The sequence below is a fragment of the Rhagoletis pomonella genome, unplaced genomic scaffold (genome assembly GCF_013731165.1).
Source record: "Rhagoletis pomonella isolate Grant_MI unplaced genomic scaffold, Rhpom_1.0 Rhpom_scaffold_01517, whole genome shotgun sequence".
Lineage (NCBI taxonomy): Eukaryota > Metazoa > Arthropoda > Insecta > Diptera > Tephritidae > Rhagoletis > Rhagoletis pomonella.
This window is the reverse complement of record NW_023460071.1, coordinates 19,471-29,205: the sequence shown is the minus strand read 5'-3', so window position 1 is coordinate 29,205 and position 9,735 is coordinate 19,471.

The following is a 9,735-nucleotide window of genomic DNA, read 5'->3' as shown; positions in this document are numbered from 1 at the left end:
TTACTATTTCGTTTCGTTTATTACTTCAACAGTTCGGTACAAAACGAAAACAAAACGGCTGAGTTCACTTTGCGATAGTACACTACAGTATTTTAGTAGTTACAGACGAAACAACAAACGAAATGAATCGTGCAGAGAAAAATATATGTATGTATGTAGACATGTTTTTTGATTGAATTGGATATGATAATTTACAGAAAAAAATATTTTTCACGTAATTGAAACGTTTGCATACATATAAACGTACCCTATGGTACAATTGTCACAAACGAAAAGCAAACGTTTCTCGTTACAATTTGTTTCTGACTATGTACAAAACTGTACAAAACCGCAAATGATATGATGATCGATGAGCAAATGGGAATTGTTTTGTACAGTTTATTTTCGTACCCTGATAAAAAATACTTTGGGTGGCCAGATGCGCTGATTTAATCAATACATGTGCTGGTTTTTTTCTATTGTACTGATTTTTAAGAGCCCGAAATCAGTACGCAAAATCTACTGATTTTTTGAGTTTGTACTGATTTTGTACTGAATTTTACATTTAATAAATACTTTTGTAAATTGGTGTAATTGACATTTACTTGAGGTTTACATGTTCAAAACAATGGTTTTTGACAATTCATATGTACGTGTGAGCAAATTGAAAGCATTAATTAAATTTAAACCATTATTAAAAAGGTGTCAGCTTGCAATTGCTTCGTTTCCTAGGATTTCGCAAAATAACAGACTGTTTGGATTCAAACCAACCCAACTTCACGATTTGCAGGTTTTACAGGATTTACAGGAAAAGCTGGTTTCGCCATTAATAAATCTTATGAAAGGTGGTGGTGAGTTAATCATATATTATGTTACAACAAGAGATAATCTTTTGATTATAATTAAACATCCACTGAGAAATCGGATGTCAGTATTTCAAACTTAAGACGACTACTGCTACGGTGCAATGTAAGTTCTAAAAATTTGGAAAAGGTGCAACTACCGACTCTTGAATATGATATATATAGCTTTACTTTGATTTTTGATGTTCTACCACCTGTAATTTTACTTGCACATACACATTTAACACTATTAAATTTCATTCGTACTCGAAAATTCGTTTACCGATAATTCGGTAATATACCTTTTAGTCAACATTTCAATGTGAATGTTGTATTTAATAAGCATACCAACTAAATAAGTTTTAATTTTGTAGCTTAAAATATGCAAAAAGATTCTGGCTCGAGCTCGGCTTCTACTGAAACTGAATGGGCTACAATTTTTTTATTTTATTTCTCAATTTTTATAAATTTTCTAGAAAGTTTGAGACTTCAACGCACATGTCTTTTGTTATAGAATTAACCATATCTTTATAAAAAATTTAAATTAAGCAAGAAAATAAAAAATTTTCAAAACCTGTCAATACATTTTACTACTATTTTCCGGAGCACAGCTGTACATACATACGTAATACCTTTGATTTGTTTTAAAGTAATGAATTTTTATATTGATAATACTATATGTACTTAAAAGTATATTAGATATTATTTGTTAAATTAATGCGCTGTTATTTGGTTGTTATATTGGTAATAATAAAAAATACGCTTAAAAATGAGCTGATTTTTATGACTTTGTACTGATTTTTGATCCCAACTGTACTGATTATGTCACTATAATATCTGGCCACCCTATTCTTAATCCGTTTACATTTAAGTAAATGGATATACCTATATTTCATATTTGCTACAAAACGAAATTATGAATTGTAATTTTGAATGTAAACGTGACTGTGAACAGTAATATTGGTGAAGTGCGTTATGGTTATTGCGATTTCTTATCACCGGCGGGTGAAATATCCCTCATCGCTATTTATTTTGAAAAAATCTTTGGAAATGCAATTACCTAATGGCGATCCTGCAGAAATAGAAGTAATTGAGCAATTCGGGTGTTGAAAGTAAAAAAATGTATGTAAATTTCATGCGTTGAAATTATAAATTACCCTTGAGGATTTCCATTTTATCGATAGTGATCTCAATTTATGTTCATTAATATGAGCTGACCTATATAGTGTATTAATGTTTTATCATCATTGTCTTCATCTTTGACAAAATTACACGGTCCCCCACTATTTATTTTATTTTTTTAAATAATTTTAATTATTTTTTTTTATAAAATTGTAGCTCATTATCAAACAAAAACCTTGAAAATAAATCGAAACTTGAAAGAATGAAAAAAATCAACAGTTTCATCAAATTTTCAGAGTTTTTGTTCAGAATTTGTAGACATGTTTTGGGTTAACAATTTTGTAGCCCATTCATTCTAGTATAATAAGGTGGAAGTTTGAAGTGTCTAGAAAATATCACTACTTTTTGGAAATTTTCTGTCTGAGGTGTTGCGCACTTTCTTCCATATAACGAACGTTCGCATTTTATGTTATATGGATGAATGCGCGTGTAGCGTTGGTGTTTTTATTCCAATATTTTAAATTAAGCTTTATTTTTTGATTTTTCTTAGACAATGATAAATGATGTACACAAATTTCAGTATGGAAAAAAGTGCAACACCTTCAACGAAAAAAGTTCTCAAAAATCTACGCGAATTGAATGTTTTATCTCGATAATTTAAACATCTCGGACTCGCCCACCACTAAAAATGATTATTTAAATCTAAAGTATATATTAAATGATATTTAATATTTGCTTTAGAGATGAAATTTCGACAAATTTGTTTAAGCAAAAATGTTAAGCGCATATGCAGAATGTGGAAGCGAGATTCTTCGGTTTGCGTTTCTACGTTTATATCATTTATCAGTTTAAGCACATACGATTAAATTTAAAAAAAATGTTTTTAATTGCGGATCCGAAAGAAATATTTATTAGTTGCATTGAGTTACGCAAAAATAGTGCCGAAAATCAATCGATTGTACTGAAGGTGCCGGCTGCTTCCGAAAGAGCCGAAAATGGCACAATGCACACTCATTTTCCATCACTGTCACACATGCAATCTCACTATTCTGTTGACTTCGTTTTCCCCTTCGGATAACTTTTTGTTTCCGCGTGACCAGCACCGCTGTGCAAAGCTTTGCACGCGCAGTCGCCCGCGACACATGGTGAAGTGAACTGAAGGTGGCGCATTCCCGAAACCGCTACTTTGGTTTTGCCGACTTTGACATTTATGGCAATACGTAAACATACTTTTTGTTTAGAAACAAGTGCAAACGTATTGTGTACTTTCAAGTGAAAAATCGAAGTAATTCGTGCGTTCTGAAGTAAAAAACGTTTTATTTGTAATAAATACTTTATAAAAATGTCGTGTCGTGTGTTGAATTGCAGCAGCCGTAGGGGTAAAGCCCCCAAACGCAGTTTTTTTTGTTTCCCCGCGACGACGCCTTGGCCAGAAAGTGGGTAGAGTTCTGCCGGCAGGAGAAGCCATACAATTTAGACACCAGCGTAATATGCATGAAGCACTTTACGGATCACTTTTAAATACGACATGTTAAGTTGAAAAGTTGAAATACCACAAATTACAAATTAAAATCGGAGGTAAGCAAGCATCGACCACTTTCTGCAGGAAAACATGCGTTGCGACAAGATATTATCACTTTTTCGGCACCTGCATTACAAAAATAAAATTCTAAATAGTTAATTAATAAGACCTATTCTTTTGAACACATTTCAAGAGTGGTTGTATATTTTTTGTTAACGTAGTGCTTAATTCGCTATATTCAAAGATGGCTTGAGAAATTGGTGTATCGAGAAGAAAACACGTTTTCTCACTGCAAATTCACAACTGTCAACTCATTGTTCTTCGCCATATTCTTTGTTTACCCGTTGCCACATATGTCATTCTGCGGGAATGCGCAATCTTGTATTCTATCGTTCTTGCCCGCGACACATATGTGCTGATTTGGGCATCCCTAATCTAGGTAATAATTTATGCAACCTCACATAGCGGCTTTGCATTTTGTTGATACGCGGTTTTGTACTTTAAACTACGATATACAGATTATTAAAGACGATCTAAATTACACTTTGTGACAAAAAAACTTTCTTTCGAGGTTCACACTTGTTGTAGGTCTATTCAAGCCTCAAAATCTGGGCTTAAGGTCAAAAACCGCGTTTTTCAAAGGGTGACGCACAGGCATACTTGCTCGTAACTTTATTTCTGTTTACCCGGTGAAAAATACGTATATATGTATGTGATTCAAGGCAAGACATTTCGCCGCTTACAACAATGTTTAAATTAATAATTTATCTTAAGAAATGGCAAAGGAATCAGTGATCGGACTTAAAAAAAAAATTGTGTTGTAGAATCTAGAAAAAAATGTGGTAGATCTCAGGTTTTGGATCAAACTTTGTACAAAAATTTAAAAAAAATCTGCAAGGTTTCACCTAAATTGCAAACATTTTAATTAGAATCTAAAACAAAATTAATTTTAGTATAATAAAGTGCAAGATTGAAGTTGATAAAAATTGCGTTGAGTTTTGGCAATTCTTTTCCTTGACAGTTTCGAACATTTTATCACATCACGATGTAGCGAACAAATGTGGCCCGTTCCAGAAATGCTACTTGGGATTTGCCGGTTTTGACAATTCTCAAGTAAAAGTAAACAAGGTTTTATTTGAGATGCACTGAAATTTTCTAATCCTTTCACAAAAATCGCCGGTTTTTACCATTTTCGCTATTAATTATTTTTATAAATCATATATTTTGCAATTTAACACAATAAAACCACGTTTGATGTCGAAAAATTTAATATTGAGAAAATTTACTATTTTACGGTTTATTCTATCCTCCCATTCTTCCTGCTGGTAGTGTTTAGTGTTGGACAATATGTGGTAGATTTCAGACGTTGTGTGGTAGATGTGGTAGATGCTCAAAAAAGTGGCAGATCTACAACAATGTGGTAGACGTCCGATCACTGAAAGGAATCTTACAGAGTATATGCAAACTTTTAATTTTTAACATTTTAAATTACGACTTGTCCGAAAATTTTTTTTATTAGTATACATACATAGGGTGCCCATCGAAGTTTTATTTATTTTTTTATTTCATGGCCCTAACCTCTAATTTCCTTCCTTTTTATGAGAAATATTATTATGTATTAGGCTTTTTAAAAATCATTTAAAGTTCGCGACTGGTCATTTTAGGTCAGAAAATATGATTTTGTAGATTTATCAGTATGATTGTACTACATATTTTGTAATTGTTGAAATAAGGAATCGTCAAAACTTAAGAAAAATAAGAAAATATATTTTATTTATCAGTTTGATTGTACTACATATTTTGTAATTGTTGAAATAAGGAATCGTCAAATCTTAAAAAAATAAGTAAATATATATTTTTGTATTTGCTCAATGAAAATCCCGACAATCCAAGTATAACAATAGATTGTTATACATCGTTTTAAAGGCGTATGAATCTTGTTCTCACAATATGTTCGATCTTTAAAATTTAATAAAAAATAGTCATTCAAAACTGATAAATGTACAAAACCGCGTTTTCTAGCTTAAAGGTGTACCCCCCAAGTGGTCCCATACTAATTTGGTTTAAATCCGATCATTGTTGTTGTCCATTTAGTTATGAATTATGGGATGAACAGCAATAATTTTGTTTTACATCATGCTATGTTTTATACAATAGTAACCGTGGAAAGGCCGCTAATAAGGTGGCTAGCCAAAGGCAGCACTGATGCAAAGTGATACTCCCGTTACCTCAACTTCGATCCATTTATAGCACGGGTTGGACTTGATTAATTGAGCCAAAATTTTTAGGGAATTACTTTTTCAATAAAGGTTACCATTTTAAGGGGTAGCACCCGTAAATTTCCAATTTTCAAAAATAAGGGCCACTTTAATGTATTTACGAACGAAGCCGAAAGCAGTTTTGTCTTTAATTAGCTATAAATTTTGAAAATCAATTACGGTTTGGCTGTGACATTCGACTTTGACCAATATGTTCTGCACTTTTTCTAGTACTAAAATTTAAGTGAGATATCACATCATGGGATAAATTTTATTGATGGTTTGATGGGGTCTGCATATACATATATATTTATATACTAGTGAACAAAATAGCCGGACAAGACGTCATTTAAAATAAACAAAAAATTAAAACTTTTCGAATATTCTGTAATATTGCTCCACCATTTCTCAAGACAAATTAAGCATTTATATATGGTTGTAAACAACGAAATGTTTTCTCTTAATGGCATATGTTAGTATTTTTAATCGGGCAAACAGAAATAAAGTTACGAGCAAGTATATTATTCAACCTATGAAAAACGCGTTTTGTACCTTCAGCCCAGATTTTGAGAGTGTATTAAAAATTCTGAGTACCTGTGCGTATATATTATTTTTGTTTATCTCGCTTCAAATCTCACGAAATCATAAATGCAAAAGTATGGTTGACACCGGATCAGCTGTTTAAGTATTTATGACCAAATGGTTAAATCGTGTGAATGAATGTGGACAATATTTGTCACTTTACTGCTGTGCGCAAATGTTTGCCAAATCATTTGTATCTTTGGCAGCCAAATTGTATGATCGCAAAACAAATTATTTGTACATCGCTATCCAAATGCGCAAATGTGGACAAATCTAAATTTGGTATTTTGTGTACAAATGTACAAATCGTGTGATCCCTGCTTAAGGACAATTAACAGTTGGTTAATTGTAGTTGTGGAGAAAAACAATTAACAATTAATTAATTGTTAATTGTAGTGGAAAATAATAATTAACAATTAATCAATTGTTAATTTTGATTTTCTGAAGTTAACAGTTAATTATTCAGTTGTATGTTACCAGGCTGGTCTGATCTAAGTTTTTGTGCAAATAAAACTACGTTATTTCACTTTCTGGCCCAAAGTTTCGCTAAAACATTTTTTGCTTCCTCAGGGGCAATTCCGTTTAATTAAATCTGTCACGAACCATAAAATACAAAAACACATTATAACAATAAATAATAAATGGAGACATAAAAACATATATATACATATATATATATATATATGGAATTACAAATGACAAGAAAAACTACAGATTGAGTTTGAGGACAAACAATTTGACTCACACTATTTTAACATTAATACATACGAATTATTGAACACTAAATACTAATAATCTACACCATCTTTTGTGGTAGACATGTCAATACTAAAAGTTAGTTTATAATCATAAACATGAAATGTATGCGACCGCAATGTTGTCTGTATCTTCCTTTCTGTTCATGGTCTTTTCTTTCCTTTGCATTATTCTGAGGCTCTCCAATGTATATCGCGTTGACTCTCTTTTTTCTTTGCCAATAACTTTTGCGTTTGCGAAATCAGCGATGTGTCCACTTGTTGTTATATGTTGTGCTAATCCATGTTCGCCTAATCGAACACCTAAAGGCCGCTTAGTTGTCCCAATATACACTTTTGCAGCCAGTAGCCATGTATAAAACAGAGTACCTGGAGAAAATGAATAAATTAATAGAAGACAAAAACACGTACAAAACAATAAGAAGTGACCCCACAAACACAAAGAAAAAACAACAAAATAGTGGACGAACTTTACAACAGCAAGCGCATCAACTTTAGAGAAAACAACAACTCACATGCACGGCAGCCACAGCGCCAAGACTTTATGGATTGTCAAAAATTCATAAGCTAGATGTTCCTCTTATTCCTATTGTTTCTTCTTTTATGGTCCCCTGTTATAAAATGTCAAAATACATCGGAGATATTTTGAAAATATTAATTTCGGAAAAATACAACGTGAATAGTGCATTCAACCTAAAAGATACGCTAGCCAATATATGTGTGTGTGATGAAGATGTATTAGTGTCGTTCGATGTCGTCTCCTTGTTCACACATTTACCAAGAATGTTAATTCAACATAAAACTAATATTCCGAAAAATATGTTCCAAGATATGATAAGTTTTTGCCTAAACGACAATAACTATTTCATGTTCAATAAAAAACTATATTCGCAAACGTTTGGAATGCCTATGGGTAATCCTATTTCCCCAACAATAGCTGACATAATTATGGACAACCTACTGGACAATGCCATCTCGGAGCTCAAGGAAAAATTCAATATTGACATCAAATTCATAGCCAAATATGTGGACGACATCTTCGCTATAGTTAAACGTAATGACGCGAATATTATTCTAGGGCAGCAAAATACCTCATCCACAAAATATTGACGATAAGCCACACACGATTCCATGACGCTAACATAGAGAAAATAAACGAAATCTTAATATGCAATAATTATCCTGTTAAATTAATACGAGAACTAATAAATCAACAAATTATGAAAAATAACATTCATCCAAATACAACACCGAACATAGACACAAAAAAAACACCAAGAAATTTTACAGTGTAACGTATATTCCCAACCTAACCGACAACTTTGATCACAGCATAACTAAACCACAAAAGACAGCACTTGCCTACAAATCCAATTACACTCTTTCGACAATATACACAAAAACAAAGTGGCCAGTAGATGTCCACCAACAAAGCGATGTAGTGTATGAAATTAAATGCAAAGGAAAGGAAAATGAAAAATGCGGGAAAGTGTATATTGGGACAACTAAGCGCCTTTAGGTGTTCGATTAGCGAACATGAAGCAAACATCAGAAAACAAAAAAGCAGTACAGCATTAGCACAACATATTACAACAAGTGGACACACAGCTGATTTCGCAAACGCAAAAGTTATTGGCAAAGCAAAAATAGAGTCGACCCGATATACATTGGAGAGCCTCAGAATAATGCAAAGGAAAGAAAAGACCATGAACAGAAAGGAAGATACAGACAACATTGCGGCCGCATACATTTCATGTTTATGATTATAAACTAGCTTTTAGTATTGACAAAGCTACCACAAAATATGGGTAGAGAGAGTGTTCAATAATTCGTATGTATTAATGTTAAAATAGTGAGTCAAATTGTTTGTCCTCAAACTCAATCTTCTTTCTTGTCATTTGTAATTCCATATATGTATATATATATGTATGTGTGTTTTTATGTCTCCATTTATTATTTTTTGTTATAATGTGTTTTTGTATTTTATGGCTCGTGACAGATTTAATTAAACGGAATTGCCCCTGAAGAAGTTAAAAATTTTTTAGCGAAACGTTGCACCAAACACTTAGATCAGACCAGCCTGGTAACATACAACTGAATAAATTACGAACTGATCGGATACTAAAATATATAGTTAACAGTTAATTATTTTTTAATTGCTTTGTGAATTTTATTAAAAATTTACGTTTTAAGATGCCCACTACATAGGCCGGAGAGGTTTGTGTTAAGACCTAGAGAATCTTGAATATGATTGATGCAATGATGGGCAAAATTGTATTTACTAAGTATTAAGTACTAAGTACAAAATTATTTAGGTATTTATGTTGCGGTAAATACCAAAGTACTATTTACTTAAGTATTTTGGATGTTACTAAATACCAAGTGGTGAGAAACCACAAGCGTTTTTGGGTTTCTTAAAACTAGATTTTATTCTTGAATTCAATTTTTACAATAATGTAATTGAATCTTAATTACTAGTCGATTAGATAATTTTAATATGTATATGGAAATGTGAAGTGAAGACGCACGCGACGATGACTTCTTCAAGTGACTATTGGTAAGCAATTAAATTTATGTTGAGAAGTGACAGCATCGGTGAAGCTGTTCATTGCTGTGTACTAATACGTGTTGTTGTTTTAAACAGAAGGCAAATAATCGACGACGAGTGATGGTGG